General features: G+C 30.6%; 2 long non-coding RNA genes across 3 annotated transcripts; one reads left to right on the forward strand and one right to left on the reverse strand.

The window, feature by feature from the left end:
• Nucleotides 1-12,073: 12,073 nt before the first annotated feature.
• LOC111419999 (uncharacterized) lies at nucleotides 12,074-15,866 on the reverse strand. Its single transcript, XR_011639876.1, has 4 exons — nucleotides 14,924-15,866; nucleotides 14,490-14,732; nucleotides 14,320-14,428; nucleotides 12,074-14,132 (listed from the first exon to the last, which is right to left on the reverse strand). It is a non-coding gene; the product is annotated as an uncharacterized lncRNA (long non-coding RNA).
• A 4,835-nt stretch (nucleotides 15,867-20,701) lies between these two features.
• LOC111419995 (uncharacterized) lies at nucleotides 20,702-21,625 on the forward strand. Of its 2 annotated transcripts, none has more exons than XR_011640037.1 (3): nucleotides 20,702-20,852; nucleotides 20,956-21,142; nucleotides 21,269-21,625. It is a non-coding gene; the product is annotated as an uncharacterized lncRNA (long non-coding RNA). The 2 variants fall into 2 exon arrangements; XR_002707035.2 differs by having other exon boundaries at nucleotides 20,702-20,913; nucleotides 21,269-21,407.
• Nucleotides 21,626-24,299: the final 2,674 nt, after the last annotated feature.

The following is a 24,299-nucleotide window of genomic DNA, read 5'->3' on the forward strand; positions in this document are numbered from 1 at the left end:
AAATAGTGTCAAAAGCTGATAAAATTCGGCAAAATACTTCCAGAGTTCGGAAAAATTAAGTAAAACTTACAGGATTAAGTGGAATTTTCTCAAAAGTAGATAGAGTCAAGCAAAATACTTGCAAAAGTTGTCAACATTAAACGGATTACTTCTAGATACTAACAAACTGAAGCAAAATAATTCCAGAAGCTGTCAGAATTAAATAAAATGCTTTTTTTTTAGATAAAGTCAAGCAAAATACTTGCCAAAGTGGCCAATATTAAACGAATTACTTCTAGATACTAACAAAATTAAGCAAAATAATTCCATATGTTGCCAGAATTAAGTAAAATACATCCAGAGACTGCCAGAATTTAAAAAACTATTTCCGTAACATCCATAACCTGGCAGAATCAAGAGAATGTTTCCAGAAACTGACTGTATTAAGCAAAATAGTGTCAGAAGATGATAAAATGCTTCCAGAGTTCGGAAAAGTTAAGCAAAATTATTCTACCAGCTAACATCATTAAATGGAATATTGTCAAAAGTTGATTGAGTCAAGCAAAATACTTGCAAAAGTTGCCAATATTAAACAAATTACTAGATACTAACAAAATTAAGCAAAATAATTCCACAACACTCCCAAAAGCTGTCAGAATTACGTAAAATGTATCTAGTTGATGACAGAATTAATTAAAATACTTCCGGATGCTAATAATATTAAGCAAAAAATTTCAAAATTGATCCAAAATTAAATAAAAAAATGAATGTGTGCTAAAGTTTCTTGAAAGCGTTTATTATTGGATTTAACATGAATTTTTTTTGAAATGCTTTGTTAATATTATGTAGTACGTATGTACAAAGTGTATGATGTAGGGTCATAAAATAAATTGGTTGTAATTGCATGCGGTCGTTACAAATCGAATCGTATTTTTACGATGGTGTAGTAATCACAAATTACTCGCAAGGATAATTGCTAGTTGCCATTTCAAACCGATCGACCTTCGACAAGGATATAAAACCACCGATACAAGTATATTTACTAACAAAAATAGAAGCCGTAAAAAAATTATCAACTTTACATTAATCATAATTTATCAATCAAAGAATTAAAATTGATTAATTATTTAAAATGTATAAAGGAGATAAGTTCGTTTTGTTTTATTGCGGAGTTAAAACGAAGTCTATTTTTTCTTCTAAGAAATTCCTTAGAATTACGTAAATTACAGGCCATAACCAAGACTACCGACGTTCATCTCGTTACGAGGGGGCAATTAATTAACGTGCACTTCGAGCAGATTTCCTGCACTTTTTTCCGTTGGCAATGATTCCCGGAACGAACCGTCGACGATGACGCCATTTATTCTCCAAACCCTTTCATTATTACCGCTTAAAACCGAGTGTAACAACAACAAAAGAAACATAAATACCACACTTTACTTTACTCCCTTTAATTACCTACCATTACTTTTTTTATTGTTTTTGTTTAGTTTAACTTATATGTATAATACATAATTGAAACGGTTAAATGTTTGAAACGATATCAAGCCGATGATCAATAGATAGATGATTGGGAATGAAACGGGGGTTGTTCGGGTTGGTTGGGGTTGTGAGGTCGATGATGTGAGGTAACCGATTCACAAACGAGGCGTAATAACGGTTTAACAATCGATCGAAGTGGCCGCGACCGCGTAACGCATAATTAATAAGCGCCGAACCAGCCACCACTGTCAATAATCGAGGAAAATTCGCGGACCGTATCGTCATATCCACTCCACTAGAATTCGATACATGGATAAAATTTACCAATTATGCACAACAAAATCTAATAATAATTACGGACGCGTATAAATTAATTGCCCCGGCCGATTGGGAACGCAACGAAACAAACATTAATTGCAGCCCCCAGTACTTTGTCAGATGTAATTAATACGAACCGTATACGTACCAACAATTTCGCCCCGTAGCCACCACGCAAAGCGCTACCAGTCGATTAGTGGCCAATCGTGAATTGAACAACAACAAAATATAAATATAGGTGTACATTTTACTTTTAAATAAAGTTTAATAATTTAGAAACACCCTGTATATTTTAAAACTCAATCATGTTTTTTTTTTTATACAAATTGAAACACATTGGGAACTCTGCGTAACAAATTAAATTACACAAGATTAACAAGACTGAATGAAAAAGTAACTTTATTTATTATTATTTATTAACAATGTTTGAACTTTAGTCATCATCAGATGTTCAATAATTAATAAAACATTTTGTCAGAAACTTCGAGAATTTAGCAAAATATCTCCAAAACTTGTCACAATGAAGCAAAATATTACTTATATTACTATTATAGCTGGCCGAAGTGTGTAAACTACATTCAGAGTATTGCAGAATTCAGTAAAATACTTCCAGTTACTAATAAAATTAAGCTAAATATTTCCAGATGTCAAAATTAAAGAAAAAATTGTGAACTGTTTACATAATTAATAAAGCACTTTGTAGAAGTTGCCAGTATTTAGCAAAATATCTCCAAAACTTGACATAATGAAGCAAATCATTACCGCAAGTCATTATTAACTAACAAAATGTTGTAAAAAATTTCCTATTGTTGACAGAATCAAATAACTGCTTCCAGAAGCCAGCAATATAGAGCTAAATCATGTAATTACAGAATTAAGCAAAATACTTCCGGAGGATAACTTTTTGAGTTATGAAGCATTTTGTTGTTAAATATATCAAAGTTAAAATATTTGGGATTTTAATTCTGTTAGGTTGGCAATAATCATCTCACACTTTATAGGTTCATTGCAAATTTATTAGTTTTTGAGTTATTATAAAAATTCTAATTGTAAAACACTAACTTGAAGATTTTGGGATTTTGGGGTTCATCACAAAAAATGGGAAGCATTTGGAAAGAAATAGTTTATAGATTAAGTTTTTGTGGTTTATTATGAACAATTTTTATTAACATCATTTTCACCTAACGTTTTTAATTTTTAAGTTATGAAGCATTTCGTTGTTAAATGCTTCAAAATTGAGATATTTTAGATTTTAATTCTGTTAGATTGGTAATAATCATAGATGAGTCATAATTGCTTATAGATTACACTTTATAGGTTCATTACAACTAATTTTTATAAAAAACACTTTCTCGTAACATTTTTAGTTATTTAGTTATTATAAAAATTGTAACTCAAAAACATCAATTTGAAGATTTTGGGATTTTCGAGTTTATCACAAAAAATGGAAAGCATTTGGAAAGATACACTTTATGGATTAACTTTTTGTGGTTTATTATGAACAATTTTTATTAACATCATTTTCACCTAACGTTTTTAATTTTTGAGTTATGAAGCATTTCGTTGTTAAATGCTTCAAAATTAAGATATTTTAGATTTTAATTCTGTTAGATTGGTAATAATCGTAGATGAGTCATAATTGCTTATAGTTCACACTTTATAGGTTCATTACAACTAATTTTTATAAAAAACACTTTCTCGTAGCATTTTTAGTTTTTAATAGTATAGAAACGCCGATTCTAGACAGGAAGTTGCACCTTCGCACCTCCGTGACGTCATCTGCCCAATGTAAAAGTATAGGGAAGGGTACCAACCTAAGGCTGAGGCGAAAAAAAAAGGTTGGTATTGGAAAGGTAACTGCATCTGGTGACTATTACCAACCATGTAGAATGTTACTTTTTTAAAAGGTTACTAGATCTAGTTACTTTTCCAATACCAACCTATTTTTTTCGCCTCAGCCTTAGGTTGGCACCCCTCCCTATATTTTTACATTGGGCGGATGACGTCCCAATGTAAAAGAAGAATCGGCGTTTATAACAACCTGTTTCTTTCTCTGAATAAGATTTTGTTGCAAAAACAGGAATGAAGAGAAAATTAATAAAATTCTATTTCATAGATTAACGTTGTATTATTATTATTATCTCACTTGAACCAGGTCCCCAATAACGATAAATCAACGAAAATAAAAATTTTTTTTGTTGTTAAAATGTAGAATCTATAAATAATAATCCGTTTGATAATCCCAATGCAATATCGGGTTGGGTGATTTTAAAGCTGGGTTTAAAACATAATTAGCGCGGAGATCGAGTCGTAATCGCCGGCGAACGTGTTCCTTAATCTTTTTTAAATTACAACGATCCAGAAAATGGATTAAATTAAAAATTGCTTTTTCGGAATTGTTTGGAACAAACCAAAATTGTGAATAAAAGACGAGATTATGGCCGGGCGAAATTGAAACTTACATAAATAATAAGTATAGTTTCGGCTCGTTTATAAATTAACGCGTCCCGTGAATAATGAACTCGGTGCAATGCGCGGGCAGTTTAATTTAAACTTTCATAACGTTTACGTACACGGCATGTACAGAAATAATTAACTCTTAAAACTCTCTGTGTATCCCTGTCTCCCGCATGCATTACATTTAATAAAACAAATTTTCATCATTCTTAAAAAAACACTTAAAATTGCTCGTTTAAAACACGTATCGTCAATAAACTTGATTGATTTGACGTTTGTTTACGGTTTACTGTATATACAGTCTTGTAGATCGCACCGCTTATTGCTGACAAGTACCACTTGACCTTATCGAATATCATTCCTCCTTTCGTATATAAGTCTTGAAATGACCAAAAAAAAATCGTTCATCACGAAAAAAAAATCAATCAATTGAAATAAAAAAAGCCACTCGTCTTAGAATTCCTCTTCAAACTGATCCAATATCAATTAACAGGTTATGACGAGACGTCCGCAGATAACATCGTGGGTACTCATAAAATGTAATTGATTAATATTTCGTGTCGTCGTTATTAATCATTTATTTTGTATTGATGAAACAAATTTCATTTTTTATTTCGATTTAGTTTTGAGTGTATCAACTACTTAGTTAGAACGTAATTTGTTTAATTATCGTGACATATCACGTCGTCGTCTCGGTGTAATACATTCTAAAGCCCGCATATGCGAACCACGATTGGCCATAGAGCCGATTTAATTGTCTATTGAATGCGGTAAGGTCAATTGTTGGCAAATAACCGCCAGATCCATTCAATTAATATCGACACTATCACATTCTCGAGGTGATGTCACACTCAAACTGTGGCTAATTCTACGTATCAATTTGATTATGGATAAGCACTCAACCTAAATCTATTAATTTTTGTTTATAAATGAGTGAATGAACAAAAAAAAAATAAATAAAAAGTTATTAATAGGTTTTTTCGCAAGAATTTGTGGTGAAACGCATCGGGGGAGAGCGCGGTAAAACGGGGTCCAAATTTATAGGGTCGTCCAAACAAAGGGCAGTAAATCATCGTGTGCCCGATACAGCGCGAAACGGCGGCGGCGGCGACGGCCCACGGGTCGCTTGGTCGGCCTGAACTGGTGCGCGCGGGTCGAGGGCCGAAAGTCGTTCATTTCGGCTCGCTTTTGCACACGCCACGTCCGCGAACGCGAAATTCCCCGGATTTATCGCCCGATGATGATGATGATCTTGAAATACGATTCGTTAAAGTTAAATTTTTATTAATTAAAAAATAAGTGTTAAGTATTTACTAATAAGTATTTATTAATGACTTTTCACTTTAGCGAAGACACCAAACGTCTCTGGACGACCGACGACGACGACCGCCGAGTTGGTTTTAATTAAATTACTTAAGGGTCTGTTGGCCGGCGGTCAGGGGGATTTGGGGCTCGGGAGGGAAACCGCGGGTGCCAGAAGCCGCCGAGTTCAGGCTGCCCATTAAACAAGGTCCATTCCGGGCAGACCGCACGATGGCCCTCGGCCCCCAAACCGCACCGGGTTTCCAACCCCTCTACACTTTCCCCCCAACGCCTCCAACATCAACCCCTAACGTCCAATTAGAGACAACTTATTAATATTGATATCCACTTCAAAAGAATTTTTTTACAGTAACACTGTCAAATCTTCTTCATCAACTCAATGGCACAAAATACACTATTATCACATCATCTACTATTTAATTTTGGAAACATTTTGCTTAACTATGACACCTTCTGATAAAATGATATTTATTTTTCTCAATCTCTGGAAGTATTTTGCTTAATTCTGTTATTACATGATTTAGCTCTATATTGCTAGATTCTGGAAGTATTTTCGCGAGTTCTGGAGTATTCTGAATGTTGCTTGCATACTTCTGCCAGCTTCTAGAAGTAATTATTAGATTCTGTCAACAATAGGAAATCTTTGCTACATTTTGTTACTCTCTGGAAATATTTTGTTTAATTTTGAAAGCTTTCTGGACATTTTTTCCCGCATTGTTGATAAAAAATAAAGTTGTTTTCGTTTCACGTGGAGCAAAACTTCCATAACTAATTACAAATTATATATTAGTTTAATAATAAAGTTTATTGAAACTTAAAAGCAAGATAGCTTATGGATTAAGTTTCTGTAATTTATTACGAACAATTTTTATTAATATTATTTTCACCAACCTTTCTTAATTTTTGAGTTATAAAGTATACTGTTATTAAATGCGTCAAAATTACAAAATTTGGAATTTAATTCCGTTAGGTTGGTAATAATCATTGATGAGTCATAATTGCTTATAGTTCACACTTTATAGGTTCATTACAAATAATTTTTATTAAAAATACCTTCTCGTAGCATTTTTAGTTTTTGAATTACAATAAAAATTATAATTCAAAAACGCCAATTTGGAAATATTGGTATTTTTGGGTTCAGAACAAAAAATGGAAAGCAGTTGGAAAGAAATATTTCATGGATTAAGTCTTTGTGGTTTATTATGAACAATTTTTATTAACATCATTCTCACCAAACGTTTTTAATTTTTGAATTATGAAGCATTTTGTATGTTAAATGCTTCAAAATTAAAATTTTTGGGATTTTAATTCCTTTAGGTTGGTAATAATCATAGATGAGTCATAATTGCTTATAAATCACACTTTATAGATTCATTACAAATAATTTTTATGAAAAACACATTCTCGTAACATTCCCAGTTTTTGAGTTATAATAAAAATTGTAATTCAAAAACGCCAATTTGGAGGTATTGGTATTTTTGGGTTCATAACAAAAAATTAAAAGCAATTGGAAAGGAATACTTCATGGATTAAGTTTTTGTGGTTTATTATGAATAATTTTTATTAACACCATTCTCACCAAACGTTTTTAATTTTTGAATTATGAAGCATTTTGTTATTAAATGCGTTAAAATTGTAAAATTTGGGATTTAATTCCGTTAGGTTGGTAATAATCATAGATGAGTCATAATTGCTTATAAATCACACTTTATAGGTTCATTACAAATAATTTTTATTGAAAACACTTTCTCGTAACATTTTTAGTTTTTGAGTTATTATAAAAATTGTAATTCAAAAACGCCAATTTGGAGATATTGGTATTTTTGGGTTTATAACAAAAAATGGAAAGCAGTTGGAAAGAAATATTTCATGGATTAAGTCTTTATGGTTTATTATGAACAATTTTTATTAACATCATTCTCACCAAACGTTTTTAATTTTTGAATTATGAAACATTTTGTTATTAAATGCGTCAAAATTGTAAAATTTGGGATTTAATTCCGTTAGGTTGGTTATAATCATTGATGAGTCATAATTGCTTATAGTTCACACTTTATAGGTTCATTACAAATAATTTTTATTAAAAACATCTTCTCGTAACATTTTTAGTTTTTGAATTACAATAAAAATTATAATTCAAAAACGCCAATTTGGATATATTGGTATTTTTGGGTTCATAACAAAAAATGAAAAGCAGTTGGAAAGAAATATTTCATGGATTAAGTTTTTGTGGTTTATTATGAACAATTTTTATTAACACCATTCTCACCAAACGTTTTTAATTTTTGAATTATGAAGCATTTTGTTATTAAATGCGTCAAAATTGTAAAATTTGGGATTTAATTCCGTTAGGTTGGTAATAATCATAGATGAGTCATAATTGCTTATAAATCACACTTTATAGGTTCATTACAAATAATTTTTATTAAAAACAATTTCTCATAGCATTTTTAGTTTTTGAGTTATAATAAAAACTATAATCCAAAAACGCTAATTTAGAGATTTTAGTAATTTTGGGTTCATAACAAAAAATGAAAAGCATTCGGAAAGAAATATTTCATGGATTAAGTTTTTGTGGTTTATTATGAACAATTTTTATTAACACCATTCTCACCAAACGTTTTTAATTTTTGAATTATGAAGCATTTTGTTGTTAAATGCTTTAAAATTAAAACATTTGGGATTTTAATTTCTTTAGGTTGGTATTAATCATAGATGAGTCATAATTGCTTATAGCTCAAACTTTATAGGTTCATTACAAATAATTTTTATTAAAAACAATTTCTCATAGCATTTTTAATTTTTGAGTTATAATAAAAACTATAATCCAAAAACGCTAATTTAGAGATTTTAGTATTTTTGGGTTCATAACAAAAAATGGAAAGCATTTGGAAAGAAATACTTCATGGATTAAGTCTTTGTGGTTTATTATGAACAATTTTTATTAACATCATTTTCACCAAACATTTTTAATTTTGGAATTATGAAGTATTTTGTTGTTAAATGCTTTAAAATTAAAACATTTGGGATTTTAATTTCTTTAGGTTGGTATTAATCATAGATGAGTCATAATTGCTTATAGCTCAAACTTTATAGGTTCATTACAAATAATTTTTATTAAAAACAATTTCTCATAGCATTTTTAATTTTTGAGTTATAATAAAAACTATAATCCAAAAACGCTAATTTAGAGATTTTAGTATTTTTGGGTTCATAACAAAAAATGGAAAGCATTTGCAATGAAATACTTCATGGATTAAGTTTTTGTGGTTTATTATGAACAATTTTTATTAACACCATTCTCACCAAACGTTTTTAATTTTTGAATTATGAAGCATTTTGTTATTAAATGCGTCAAAATTACAACATTTGGAATTTAATTCCGTTAGGTTGGTAATAATGATAGATGAGTCATAATTGCTTATAAATCACACTTTATAGGTTCATTACAAATAATTTTTATTAAAAACAATTTCTCATAGCATTTTTAATTTTTGAGTTATAATAAAAACTATAATCCAAAAACGCTAATTTAGAGATTTTAGTAATTTTGGGTTCATAACAAAAAATGGAAAGCATTTGCAATGAAATACTTCATGGATTAAGTCTTTGTGGTTTATTATGAACAATTTTTATTAACACCATTCTCACCAAACGTTTTTAATTTTTGAATTATGAAGCATTTTGTTATTAAATGCGTCAAAATTGTAAAATTTGGGATTTGAATTCCTTTAGGTTGGTATTAATCATAGATGAGTCATAATTGCTTATAGCTCAAATTTTATAGGTTCATTACAAATAATTTTTATTAAAAACAATTTCTCATAGCATTTTTAATTTTTGAGTTATAATAAAAACTATAATCCAAAAACGCTAATTTAGAGATTTTAGTATTTTTGGGTTCATAACAAAAAATGGAAAGCATTTGCAATGAAATACTTCATGGATTAAGTTTTTGTGGTTTATTATGAACAATTTTTATTAACACCATTCTCACGAAACGGTTTTAATTTTTGAATTATGACGCATTTTGTTATTAAATGCGTCAAAATTACAACATTTGAAATTTAATTCCGTTAGGTTGGTAATAATGATAGATGAGTCATAATTGCTTATAAATCACACTTTATAGGTTCATTACAAATAATTTTTATTAAAAACAATTTCTCATAGCATTTTTAATTTTTGAGTTATAATAAAAACTATAATCCAAAAACGCTAATTTAGAGATTTTAGTAATTTTGGGTTCATAACAAAAAATGGAAAGCATTTGCAATGAAATACTTCATGGATTAAATTTTTGTGGTTCATTATGAACAATTTTTATCAACATCATTCTCACCAAACGTTTTTAATTTTTGAATTATGAAGCGTTCTGTTGTTAAATTCTTCAAAATTACAATTTCTGGCATTTTAATTCCTTTAGGTTGGTATTAATCATAGATGAGTCATAATTGCTTATAGCTCAAACTTTATACGTTCATTACAAATAATTTTTGTTAAAAACAATTTCTCATAGTATTTTTAATTTTTGAGTTATAATAAAAACTATAATCCAAAAACGCTAATTTAGAGATTTTAGTATTTTTGGGTTCATAACAAAAAATGAAAAGCATTTGGAAAGAAATATTTCATGGATTAAGTTTTTGTGGTTTATTATGAACAATTTTTATTAACATCATTCTCACCAAACGTTTTTAATTTTTGAATTATGAAGCATTTTGTTGTTAAATTCTTTAAAATTTCAATTTTTGGGATTTTAATTCCTTTAGGTTGTAGCATTTTTAGTTTTTGAGTTATAATAATTCCAAAAACGCCAATTTGGATATTTTGAGATTTTGGGACTTGATTTATAACTGCACAACGAGATGGAATAAACTACAGATAACTAACTATATAAACTAGAAGAAGCGAAACCAATTTGTAACTTTTATCAATAATCGAGGGTTAAAGGGGAGTAATGGTGGAGGGTGTTGTATGTAAAATGAAGATGATATAGAGACGACAATCGTTTGAATCGTGGGGTTTGCAACATGAATGTTTGATGTCGGATAAAAACACATCGCCGCGGCCGGCAATTAGGTAGACGTTTAAAGGCGGTTCGCCGTCAATTTGCGTTAATATTTTAGCGGGAGTACGTTTCAAAGTGGGTTTGTGCTACATCTGGTCGGTAACGACCCGCTCCATTATTCAGTCGCTATGACATGTTTCAGTTCCATTTTTGAATAATTCATCGCGACGGGCCACAACGACGAAGACGAGAAGTCGTTTCATCAACGACGTCGCAAAATGCACCTGTTTTATTATTACATTATGATCGAAACATCGCTGTTTGAATTTCCAGGAACGATTTTCATTCATAAATTATCTCTTTTACAGTTCTCAGTTGTTCTAATTTTAGTGATTTCAACTTAATTATTTTGTGTTAATATTTATGAGTAATAATTTTCGACGTCGTCTTAAAAGGAATTTAGACAAAACGTTTTAAGTGGAATTGTATGAGGAAAGATGGCAAAATTCCTCAGGAACATATTCTTCATCATAAAGAGAATTTATACCTGAAAGCGACTCCCGGCGACAGCACATTGTGCATATAAAAATTCTACGCGAACAGCTGTGTTCTGCATTCCGCGAATTCGCAGAGAGCCGACCACTTTTCCAGCTACTTTCGTGCTACCTGCGCAACTACATCCTCGTAAATATTTACATTTCCCAACAGGAACTAGCTTAGATCGAGAGAATCGTTTTTCATCATCGTAAAAGAAAGGAAATTAAAGGCGATTTTAAGATTAGAAAGTGACGTTGCGAGGGGGTTCCGTTTATAAATGAGTTTAGTTAGGGATGTAATTGAAGCGTTTTATGTTTCTAACATTTACTCAATCAACGTTTATTGAAACCTTGTTATTAGCTATAAAAAGCGGCGTTATTTATAGATAATAAAATCTCGGGATTTTACACGAGCCATAAATGCCGGTTTATTCGAACCTGGAAAATATCAATCGAAACGAAATTATGAATAAAACCTCGAAAAATAGTGAACTTTTATATCAACTTGATATAATAAATGGTAACGAGTTTAAATTACCTTTTTGTAATCCTCGTTGAGTAAACATGCCAAACGAGATTATCAATTATGCTGACATTTATCAACTTTATTCCGGACGTGAAACTGAAAAAAAAGGGCGCACACACATAATTCTTGCGCACGTCACAAAGGTACACTGGCGATAAAAGCGTGCAAACCAATTATGTTCGAGGAGAGCAGGGCAAACATCGGCCCTATCGGCCCTGAAATCGATCTGTTATACAACATTTTAACGCGCCGAATGTAAACAGAGTGCAATTACAAAAAAAACGAAGCGAGATAAAATAGGAGGGTGCTACAAGTCCAGTTATGCACAATTAAAGTTTTGTAATAAAAGTTAAATTAAACGATTTTTTTGTTTAAACATTACGATTATTAAGAAAAACCAATATATTTCAGGATCTAGGACAACAATAGTAAAACAGCATTAAAAAATTTAACCTCTTAAACATACCTAAGTTATTGAAACTGGCAAACATTAATACAAAAAAACGTCGAAAACAATAAATTATTATCAAACTCCCTCCTCCGTGAAGCGGTTGGGAACGAGAATTACAAATAGCATGTACAGGGTGGTTCAAATTCGATGTCCGAATAGGCTAACTCGAAAACTATAAGAGTTATACTCTGTTTTTACACCAGGAGGAGTAAACGCGAAAGTCAGATTTACACTAGGAAAAATCACCAGAAAATATCACTAGATATTTTGGCGGTAAATTTAAATTAATAATTATTATTTATTTATTTACTTATTATTGTATTTATTTTCGTTTGTTATCGTCAACACTAAACATACAAATTAACATTGAAGTTATGAGTGTATTTATTTCAAAATATAATAAAAAAGGGTTTAAGAACACAAAATATACAGGGTGTCCCGTTAAGCGTACGGAGCGGCTGTATCTCAATAACGGTAAGGCCTAGAGGTTTGGGAAAAAAATCCTTATAAGCAAAGTGGGCAAGAGAAATAGCTGGAAATTATTTTGAAGTTCGTAATTCGACCGCTAGGGGGCGTAACTGCCATAGAGAAACATAAAATTCCCGCTATCTCAGAAAGTTAGACGATGAGCTATAACTTTGACAACATCATTTAGTAGCTTGGATAATACCTCATCGCTTTTGTTTTGCAATATTTTTCATATCTGTCATAATAAGGGGCCAATGCGTTTTCATATGTTTACATTTTAATATCTCCTGGACCATTCAACCGATTTGAATATTTTTGGTCTTGTTTGAAAAAGCATTTCATGCTCTTTTTAAAGATATTTTCAGAAAGACCGCTTGGTTTAAAACAAATAAGCTAGAGGGCGTTATTTGCAGCGGTTACATATTTTTGTGATTTTTGAAAAAAAGTTAAATGGAACGGTACTATTTACTTCACAGATCGTTAGTCACCATAAAATTTGCTAAATATTAGTGAAAACCGCATCTCGATATCTCCATCCATTCTCGAATTATAAAAGAAAATGTTAAAAATTCGTATATCTTAATCGGATCAAGTTACCTTAAGAAATAAATAAGAGAGAACAATAATTTTATTATCTAGAACCTTCTAGAACACTTTATCCAAGCTTAGAACTGCTTCAAAACTACTTTTGAGGCGTGTTGAAAAGCCAACGGATCAATGAGACATCAACAATGATAATAAAACAAAATAATCCAAAACACTTAGAATAACTTAAATTTTTGGCAAAAATAACTCACTAATGTGCTAAATGCCTTTCATAAACCTCGATGCATTTATTTAATCAAGTTTCAACGAAAAAAAAAGCGCTGCTTAAGTCTCGGCCCTAGATACGTTTCTACTGGTATTTAGTGTTTTGTCATATTTTCCCTGGTTATTGGTTTTTCTTGAAAAGTCAGGTCGTTTAGTCTACCCAATAGATAAAGGGGTGAAAGCAATGTGGGTTTTTCTCGAACCAGGAATGCATATTATGCAAGTTTACATCAGCTTGTGGACAGATGCTTCATGCATCCATAGCATTTGTGATAAAAGGTTTGGATTTGCCCAAATCATATTTAAAAGTCAATGGTAATAGTTCAGTCTGTTATCATAATCGGTATCTGTTAAGGCCTGATGTAAAACAACGTGGTGGAGATATTATTCTCTTGAGAACTCTTGTGGACAATTGTTTTCGGAGTTCCCAGATTATGTGGGATCACATTGCGCACCAATATGATTTACGAATTCATAGAGATGTCTGAATGGGCTACACGTTGCCAGTTTTCCGTAATCGCTAAGTCAATCTTAAAAACACTTCTAGAGAAAAATGTCTTTCTTTGTCGTAATTGCATTGCACATTTTTTCCATGCAGTTGCATCCTATTGGAAACATTGAAAACAAAAGCGATGCGGTATTATCCAAGCTATTAAGTCGTCTTGTTTGTGGACACCAACTTCCTCCAATAAATTCTCCCTTTGTTTAGCTGTCAAAAAATATTCAATAATGATCCCGATTAACGCTGTTTCCCCATTAAGCGGGGTTACCCTGTAATATGAAATCAAACTTTAAAAAAATTATACTACATTCTTTTGTAATAAAAGGGAAATTAAACGTTTTTTGAATGATGTTTCGTTTATTAATAAATAACTCTTATTAAGAGTTATATGCCATTATAGATAATTTAACCAGAGCTTTTCAAAATAAACGATTTATAAAACACATAATTTCTTACCTGAAGTCTCCAATGAGATTGCACTGGTGGATGTTGAAGCAACCTAAAGTCCCATATCTGCATGTGGAGTAGTGGGCGTGTTATTCGAAGCACTTGAAGTACTGATATCCTACATGTGAAAAAAAATATGCCTCAGTCCTAACAACATTTTGATAATTTTATACACATACTGGCAAATTTAATGATGGTACTACTCCTTTCAACAATTTGTTGTTACGTCCAACATCCTCTCGTCGAAAAGGCTTATCACAAACTCGAAAATTATTATAAACCCTCAAGTGTTCACACTGAAGCAGGTTTTCTCGCACACAACATAAAACCCATTTTTGATATATTTGTGGGTTTGGAAATCGGTAGAAACTTCGATACCTTTGTACGCATCCACTAATGGCGCAACTTTTTGACATTTTCTGCTACAAGAAAATAAGATGCATATATATTTATTCCAGTTCCATAATCAATGTTTAAATTTCAGAGGTTTTTTATGAGCATTAGTTTCCATATTATTTTAAGGGCAACTTATACTTAAAAATTTATTATGAAACTGGAGATCATAATATAATAACATGAAATAAATAAAACAAAGTATATCAAATGTACTTACCACGAATAAAATTTCGTAAATTTCTTTAAAATTTACTATCAAACACAAAGCCGCATCAAAACACTAACGAACTTGACAAACAACTTAGAAAACAGTAGAAAAACAAATTGACGAAACGACTACTTAAATCCTAAAATATTTATTAATTTAAACTGCCAAGATAAAGTAGATATCTACATAATATAACGCAATATAACGCCATCTATCCCGTCGGCCCGATACTAAAAATGACGTCACTTTGTACGAACACGACGTTAATAAGTGCCAGGGGTATGCCTTCAAATTCAAAATCAAAATTCAAAATTGCCTGTGTGTGAACCTTCCTCGCATTCAACCAATCACGTGCAAGGTCAATCTGGTGACAAATTTAAAATACGCCTCCTGGTTTAAAAACAGAGTATAATTGCCAAAGAAAACTTCAAGGTACAATTAATGTTTGTAAACAAAACTAACCTTACCTAACATTCCTTCACGCTATAATTGCCAAAGAATACTTCATGGTATAATTAATGTTTGTAAACAAAACTAACCTTACCTCACATTCCTTCACGTTATAATTGACATTACAAAAGAAAACTTCACGCTATAATTGCCATTACTAATTGCCAAAGAAAACTTCATGGTATAATTAATGTTTGTAAACAAAACTAACCTTACCGAACATTCCTTCACGCTATAATTGCCATTACTAATTGCCAAAGAAAACTTCATGGTATAATTAATGTTTGTAAACAAAACTAACCTTACCTAACATTCCTTCACGCTATAATTGACATTACAAAAGAAAACTTCACGCTATAATTGCCATTACTAATTGCCAAAGAATACTTCATGGTATAATTAATGTTTGTAAACAAAACTAACCTTACCGAACATTCCTTCACGCTATAATTGACATTACAAAAGAAAACTTCACGCTATAATTGCCATTACTACTTGTCAAAGAAAACTTCATGGTATAATTAATGTTTGTAAACAAAACTAACCTTACCGAACATTCCTTCACGCTATAATTGACATTACAAAAGAAAACTTCACACTATAATTGCCATTACTAATTGCCAAAGAAAACTTCATGGTATAATTAATGTTTGTAAACAAAACTAACCTTACCTAACATTCCTTCACGCTATAATTGACATTACAAAAGAAAACTTCACGCTATAATTGCCATTAATAATTGCCAAAGAAAACTTCATGGTATAATTAATGTTTGTAAACAAAACTAACCTTACCTAACATTCAGCGTCTGAAGACACAGGGCTAAACCCGAAACTTAAAAATATACAACTTAGCGCTGAATAACAATTAAAACTAGAACTAACACTTGCACTAGAACTATACTCTGTTTTTAAACCAGGAGGAGTAAACGCGAAAGTCAGATTTACACTGGGAAAAATCACCAGAAAATATCACTAGATATTTTGGCGGTAAATTTAAATTAATAATTATTATTTATTTATTTACTTATTATTGTATTTATTTTCGTTTGTTATCGTCAACACTATACATACAAATTAACATTGAAGTTATGAGTGTATTTATTTCAAAATATAATAAAAAAGGGTTTAAGAACACAAAATATACAATAATGACACGAAACTGTCAAATTATCAATTACCTAACTTTCAAATTCAAAATCAAAATTCAAAATTGCCTGTGTGTGAACCTTCCTCGCATTCAACCAATCACGTGCAAGGTTAATCTGGTGACAAATTTAAAATACTCCTCCTGGTTTAAAAACAGAGTATAGAAGAAAAGTAGCTGACATGTCATGATCTCGTTTTTCGAGAAACTGCTAATGCCGAAAACCTCATAGCGCTATCGTTTTTTGTTTTTCCGCTAGAGGCCAAAATTGAAAATATCGTAAAACCCGCAAATGTAATTATCTTGGTTATTATTATAGGTGGAGTATTATAACTAAGACATTATAATGACACTTTTTTACAGAGAATTTGATGGCGTATTCAAAAAAATTTTGTCAGTTTTAGATTTTGAGATACTACCACAATTTTCGTTTTTTTAAATGGAAATAATCACTGGTTATTCGCTTAATAAATTCGTTATTTTTTCTGATTACAAAAATATAGGGTTTGACAGGTCTATTTCTTATTGTTTTAGAATAAAACTAAAAATAAACTTTTTTTTTAGTGTCGTCGAAGAAATTAAATTTACAGTTTTCTGTAAATTACGGTTCTATAACTAAAAATTAAAAAAACATATTTCTGATATTTGAAATAAATATATTTGTTGAACTGTTTAATTTATATATACTATATACAGTGTGTCCCCGGATAGGTGAAACGACTCTTATAAAATGTAAATTTTTTTCGATATTAACTGTCATCTTTTGGGGTTCAGGCCTGCTTGATTAAAGACTAATTTTGAACATATTTTCAAATTTTAAAAAACAAGTGAGTGTTGATACTGAAGCTAAAACTTCTTGTGTGTCAGGTAAAGTACCTTTTCTGTTTACAGTATGGTAAAATGTTACTAAGAAATTTTATTTAGAATGAAAAGTTATGGCCATATGCAAATTTTCATCAGCCTACTTTGATAAAACCTATTGTTTATTATTTTCGTCAATAGTACCTTATTACGACTTTTTGTTTTGAGATTCAGATTATTAGGGAGAAATAAACAAACCGTTCTGAAAATGTTCACAAGAAATTAAGTGTGTGTTCGCCCACAAAGGAAAACAGTTGATCATAGTTAATCAGTTTCATCATAATTTTTTTTTCTTAGAGTGAATACTTCCCGCTGTAAGAAATCTTTTGATTAAACGCCAACAAGTACTTCTTTTAATTGCAGTATTTGGAAATTTTTCACAAAATAAAGCAATAATCGGTTTTTTCCCGGTTCCATAACACTGAATCACGTAAACTTTTTCCTGTAATGTTAACATTCTGTTTAAAAAACACTTTAAGTTTACTAAATTACAGTTTGAGAGATTAACAGTGACAGGAAAGCAATTTTGTTTTTCCATGGCAGTCTTTGTTAGAAATAAAATTGTTTGATATGGATTTTTTCAAAGTAGGCCGATCAATCCGAAAATTTGCATATGCCCATAGTTTTTCATTCTGAACAAAACTTCTTAGTAACACTTTCACGTACTGTAAACAGAAATGGTACTTTACCTGCCACAAAAAGAGTTTCTCTTTCACTGTCAAGGCTCACTTGTTTTTTAATAATTGATAATATGTTCAAAATTAGTCGTTAATCAAGCAGGGCTAAACCCCAAAAGATGACAATTAATATCGAAAAAATTTTACCTTTTATAAGAGTCGTTTCACCTATCCGGGGACACACTGTATATACTATATATTTTACACAAAAGTTGGAATAGATTGCATTATTTCACATTGTTTATTACGATTTAATATTATTTTTAAATGACTTAATAAATTATCGATAGATGGCGCTCATGTTTTTTTAAAATTCAAATAAACATAGCAACATTTGTTTGTATTCAAAAATTTTCTGAAGTGTCACTTTAAAAGTCCTGTTTTTTTAGTTTGACATGTTAGAATGTTACATATTAAAAAATTATTTGTTTTTAAATACTAGAAGTTATCTTCGTATTTAATTGTTAACTACTTTTTAGATTTTACCTGCCGTCCCGTAACTTACAGGAAACTGTAAATTTAATTTCCTCGACGACACTAGATGGAAATTTTATAAAAAAACTTAATTTTTAGCTTTATTCTAAAACAGTAAGAAATAGACCTGTCGAACCCTATATTTAGTCAATAAAATTTCAAGGCAACTCAACAATTTAACTGCGACCATTAAAGAATCTTTACCACACAGTGTTTTTCTACAGTTTCTCGATAGAGTCTCAAAGAAAGTTTTCAACAAAGTAAAATCAGTTAATAAATCTTCGTCTGAACTTACAATACCGGATGACATAGCTACTTTCTTGACTCTTGGTCTTAATTTTGTTATACCTCAACAAAAAAGAAAAATATTCAAAGAATTTTTTAATGGAGATCGAAAGCATTTTGAGTATGTGTTCAACTAATAAAAGAGACTTGCTGAGGGCAAAAGCCAGTAACATTTTAACGAATTTTCTAAGTAATGAGGATTCCCCTACTTGGTTACAGTCACATTTTTGGAGAAAAAAACCAAGAAGTTCCTGCAAGATAATCCTTCCTTACACATCACTAGAACAGACAAGTCACAGTCATTATAACGAAATCGTCTTACATGGGGAAGGCGATAGGTATGCTAAACGATAGATAAGACTAGCATAATTCAATATAGCATAAATAAATTAGTCAAAGAAATCTATGAAAACAAGTTAATAGACGAAGTCACATTGAAACAACTTACTACATACAACTCAACTTTATCTAGAGCATACTTCTTGCCTACAATACATAAAGATGATATTATACCATTGAGACCGATAATCTCTTCTGTGGGCTCTGCTACTTATGAGATTTCGTCGTTCTTCACTAACATCTTAACACAAACTTTTGAAGGTAATTATAAGTAATTATAATGTTAAAGATACGTTTGACTTTGTTAATGAATTGAGAGACACATTGTTACCTGATGATTTTATTGTAATATCTTTAGATGTTGTAAATCTTTTTACCAACATCCCTATGTCCTCGGTTGTAGATATAATCAAAGAAAGATGATCTCTTGTTTCTGACATTTTTGACATTGATCAGGATTTATTTGTAAAAGCTTTGAATGTTGTTACTTATTTTACCTTCGATAACACCACTTTTAAACAAATTTTTGGTACTCCAATGGGTTAGACACGTTAGACAAAATCATTCCGAAACTAAATTTTCAAGTTCTTTTCATTAAAAAATATGTAGATGATATCATACTGTCAATTCACAAAACTGCAGTTGATCACGTGTTGACAATCTACAATAATTTTAATAAACACATACAATTCACAATACAGGTTGAAAATAAAGACCATTTCCTCCCCTTTTTGGATACTAAAGTCATCAGAAACTCTGAGAATAAGCTAACGTTTGATTGGTATACAAAAAAAACTTTTTCAGGTAGATACATTCATTTTAGTTCTTTCCATAAGACTAAACATAAAATAAACACTGTTTTAGCTATGAAACATCGTATCACTAACATTTCAGATCCTCAATTTTTACATAAGAATTTAAATATTTTAAAAAACATCTTTTTACAAAATCAATAACCACATAAACTTCTCAACAAAATGTTATTTAATATCAGTAAACTTGTTAATACCAATAAATTTAATACTTATAGTGTAAGGATCCTGTTATACACAAGAAGTTAACTTTTGTTCCTGGTCTAACGGAAAAATTAATTAGAATGTTTCACGATAGCATGAAAGTTTAAAAATTGTAGAACATTATCCATTCAAATTAGCTTCTGTTTTTTCCAATTTAAAAGATAAAGTACCCTTAAAGTACCAATCTAACGTCATTTATCGTGTCCCTTGTGGAAAGTGTCATTGTTGTTATGTTGGCCAAACATGTTGGTTAAAAAATCGTATGAACCAACATAAAAATGAAGTTAAGAACTGTAAAAACAATGGTTGCGCTCTTTCCCAACACTCTTTGGAAACTGGACATCTATTTGACTTTGATAACGTAAAAATTTTAGATATTTTTTTTTGTACTTTTCCTTTTTTCATTTGTGTACATGCTATTTGTAATTCTCGTTCTCAACCGCTTCACGGAGGAGGGCGTTAGTTGTTTTTTAGAAGAGAATAGATTTTTCTGTTATGAAAGTTTGATAATAATTTATATTATTAATTAATAAGGAAATTATGTTCACTTAACTTGTTTCCGGAGGTGTGACATGTCAGTTAAAAATAGTTGGTTGACCTTGGTCTTGCGGGATGGATGTTCTTCGGTGTTAGAAGTTTAGGATTCTCGGGTTCTTCGGGAACAGGATGGAACATTGGACTCGATCTCAGGTATGGTTTCGATTTCTTCGAAGATAATTTAGAAACACTTGTTTACTTTTACTAGATAAAAGTAAATTGAGTTGTCAAAAAAACTTAGGTTAGACATTTTTAGGTTAAATTGACGTAGATTCGACAACGCTTCGCTCTAACCAAAATTGAACTCTCTCGGTGTCAAATTTGCGCGGCCTTATATACCCTTTTTGGACAAAGGCTTCTTGGATATCCGAATTTGATCGCCTCAGTTTGAATCTGGGCTCTCTGATTGGTTGATAAAATGGCGGGAATTATAAATTACACAGGTTAGCCAAAATGATTGAATTTTTTAAAGAAAATAACTATCAACTTTGAAAATATTCGAAATTATTAATAAACTTTAAATTTGATTAAGATTTTGTAATGTTGTAGTTAATTTTTCGTTCTTTTAGATAATCGCGCTTTCGGGTGTCAAATTCCTTCGAGAAATTCGTAATTTGATGTTAAAGTTTGGAAAGAAAAAAAATGGAATTTAAATATATAAAATGATTCAGAAATGGATGAAATTGCGGCCTAAGGGCTAAATCGACACGATCTCGCATGGTTTTAGAATCGAAAATCGTCTGAAAAGTCGCCAAAATCAATACCTGTCAAAATGTAAATGTCAAGGTCAAAATTTGAAGGTCATAGACTTCAATGAATTACCTTTTTCTTGCACATCGTCCTAATTTTTCTTCAAACTAAACGAAAATCATAACAAAACTAACTACTTATAGTCTAATCCAATATAGTAAATTTCTTAAATTTAATTAGTCTTTTTTCTGTTTCTTCGAAAACAGGGATTTTATTACAGTATGTTTAAGAGGTTAATTTTTTTAATGCTGTTTTTCTATAGATATTTTGTCGTTGTAGAAACAAGCCCTGAGGAAGATTAAAAATTTAATCGAAATATTGGCATGTTAAAATAATTGTTTTAATTGTCATGAAATATATTGGTTTTTTCTTACTGCTTACAGATTCAAACAACACAGATTTCCTGCTTATTACGATTATTCATTAAGAGTACGAAGATAATAGTTGAGTATTATAATTTATGTGTATTACAATATTATGGATTGCATGTATTGACAATTTCCGTTATCTGAATACTTAACTGGTTGTTTACACACTGATAAACGTGTTACGAATAATAATTTATAATAAGCCGGATGAAGACAAATATTGAAACGTTTCATCTCACTAAAGTCAGGTTCGAAATTTTATAAATTCGTAGTGTTTGTGCATTCGTTCGCGAATAAGTCGTAAATAAAAATAGCGGTACTCATATAACGTCTGTGTTTACGTTACCCTATTTTGTAAACAGACCAAGTTTTATCGACTGTTGCTCAATACTGTTATTATACACTTCATATTCTTTTGAAACACTTTTTTGTGTCAATCGAAATAAACAAAAACAAATGTTGGGCGAGAACGTGAACATCTTCGCAACGAAATCCCGAAATCCCGCACACACATGTTTGCCAATGTACATAATATGCAAATACTAATTCCCTGTATGCCGGATTCAAAGTCGCAAATATTGTAATACCATTGAGTGCGCGGCTTTAGTATAAGCCTTGATCACACTAACCATAACATTACCACAACACACCCTAACATCATGTATATCTCCAGTATGCACACGCCTTTATAAAGTTCGTGTTTGCCACTGCAAGCGTCGGCGTCGCTTCGTTCCTGGTAATCCAGCCGTAGCGCCGCGTTGCGGTGGTTATCCGAATCCGCCCGGACGAAGATAATTAGAAGGTGCTCGGTGTTTAGTAGGACGGCCGCGAGCGGCGCCGCTACATCCCCATCTCCCATTCTAAAAGTCGTCGAAGCTTGAATTGGAAGATTGCCCCATGTCGTATTTGTGTGTTACGTTTATGTTTATACGCGATTCTGTATTCTACAACTGCTAGAGGGCGGAATTGTATTGGTTGAAACAGTTAACATAAAACGATTTTATATTTTGCAAAAATTTAATAAACTTTTATGATCTTGGAGGACTTGTTATACTTGAGGAGTATTTATAATAACTTTACGCATTTAACATCCAAATGCTTCATAACTCAAAAATTATAAACGTTTGGTGAGAATGATGTTAATAAAAATTGTTCGTAATAAACCACAAAAACTTAATCCATAAAGTATTTCTTTCCAAATGCTTTCAATTTCTTGTGATGAACCTGAAAATTCCAAAATCTCAATTCCAATGCTACGAGAAAGTGTTTTGTACAAAAATTGTTTGTAATGAACCTATAAAGTGTGATCTATAAACCATTTTGACTCATCTATGATTATTACCAACCTAACAGAATTAAAATCCCAAATATTTTAATTTTGAAGCATTTAACAACAAATTTGATTCATAACTCAAAAATTAAAAACATTTGGTGAGAATGATATTAATAAAAATTGTTCATAATAAACCACAAAAACTTAATCCATAAAGTATTTCTTTCCAAATGCTTTCCATTTTTTGATATGAACCCAAAATTTCTAAAATTTGTTTCCATTTCCTTAATTTCTTTTTCTTCGAAGTAAATGCCGATTAATTTTGCATATACCGTATTATATATATTATATTGTATGTATTAACTCTGTGGAGCAATGTCTTTGGATCTGTCCCATTTTTGCTCCCTTGTAAGCTAAATATGTAAATAAATAAATAAAAATAAAATCCTCAAATTGATGTTTTTGTACTAAAATTTTTATTATAACTAAAAAACTGAAAATGTTACGAAAAGGTGTTGTTCATAAAAATTGTTTGTAATGAATCTATAAAGTATGATCTATAAATAGTTATGATTCATGTATGATTATTACCAACCTAACAGAATTAAATCCAAAATGTTTTAATTTTGACGCTTTTAACAACAAAATGCTTCATAACTCAAAAATTAAAAACATTTGGTGAGAATAATGTTAATAAAAATTGTTCATAATAAACCATAAAAACTTAATCCATAAACTATTTCTTTCTAAATGCTTTCCATTTTTTGATATGAACCCAAAAATTCCAAAATCTCCAAATTGTTGCTTTTGGATTACAATTTTTATTATAACTCAAAAACTAAAAATGCTACGAGAAAGTGTTTTTTATAAAAATTATTAGTAATGAACCCATAAAGTGTGATCTATAAGCAATTATGACCCATCTACGATTATTACCAACTTAACGGAATTAAAATCACAAATATTTCAATATTGACGCATTTAACAAAACAAAATGCTTCATAACTCAAAAATTAAAAACGTTTGGTAAGAATAATATTAATAATAATTGTTCATAATAAACCACCAAAATTTAATCCATAAACTATTTCGTTCTAAATGCTTTCCATTTTTTGATATGAACCCAAAAATTCCAAAATCTCCAAATTGTTGCTTTTGGATTACAATTTTTATTATAACTCAAAAACTAAAAATGCTACGAGAAAGTGT

The sequence above is a fragment of the Onthophagus taurus genome, chromosome 3, assembly GCF_036711975.1.
Source record: "Onthophagus taurus isolate NC chromosome 3, IU_Otau_3.0, whole genome shotgun sequence".
Classification (NCBI taxonomy): domain Eukaryota; kingdom Metazoa; phylum Arthropoda; class Insecta; order Coleoptera; family Scarabaeidae; genus Onthophagus; species Onthophagus taurus.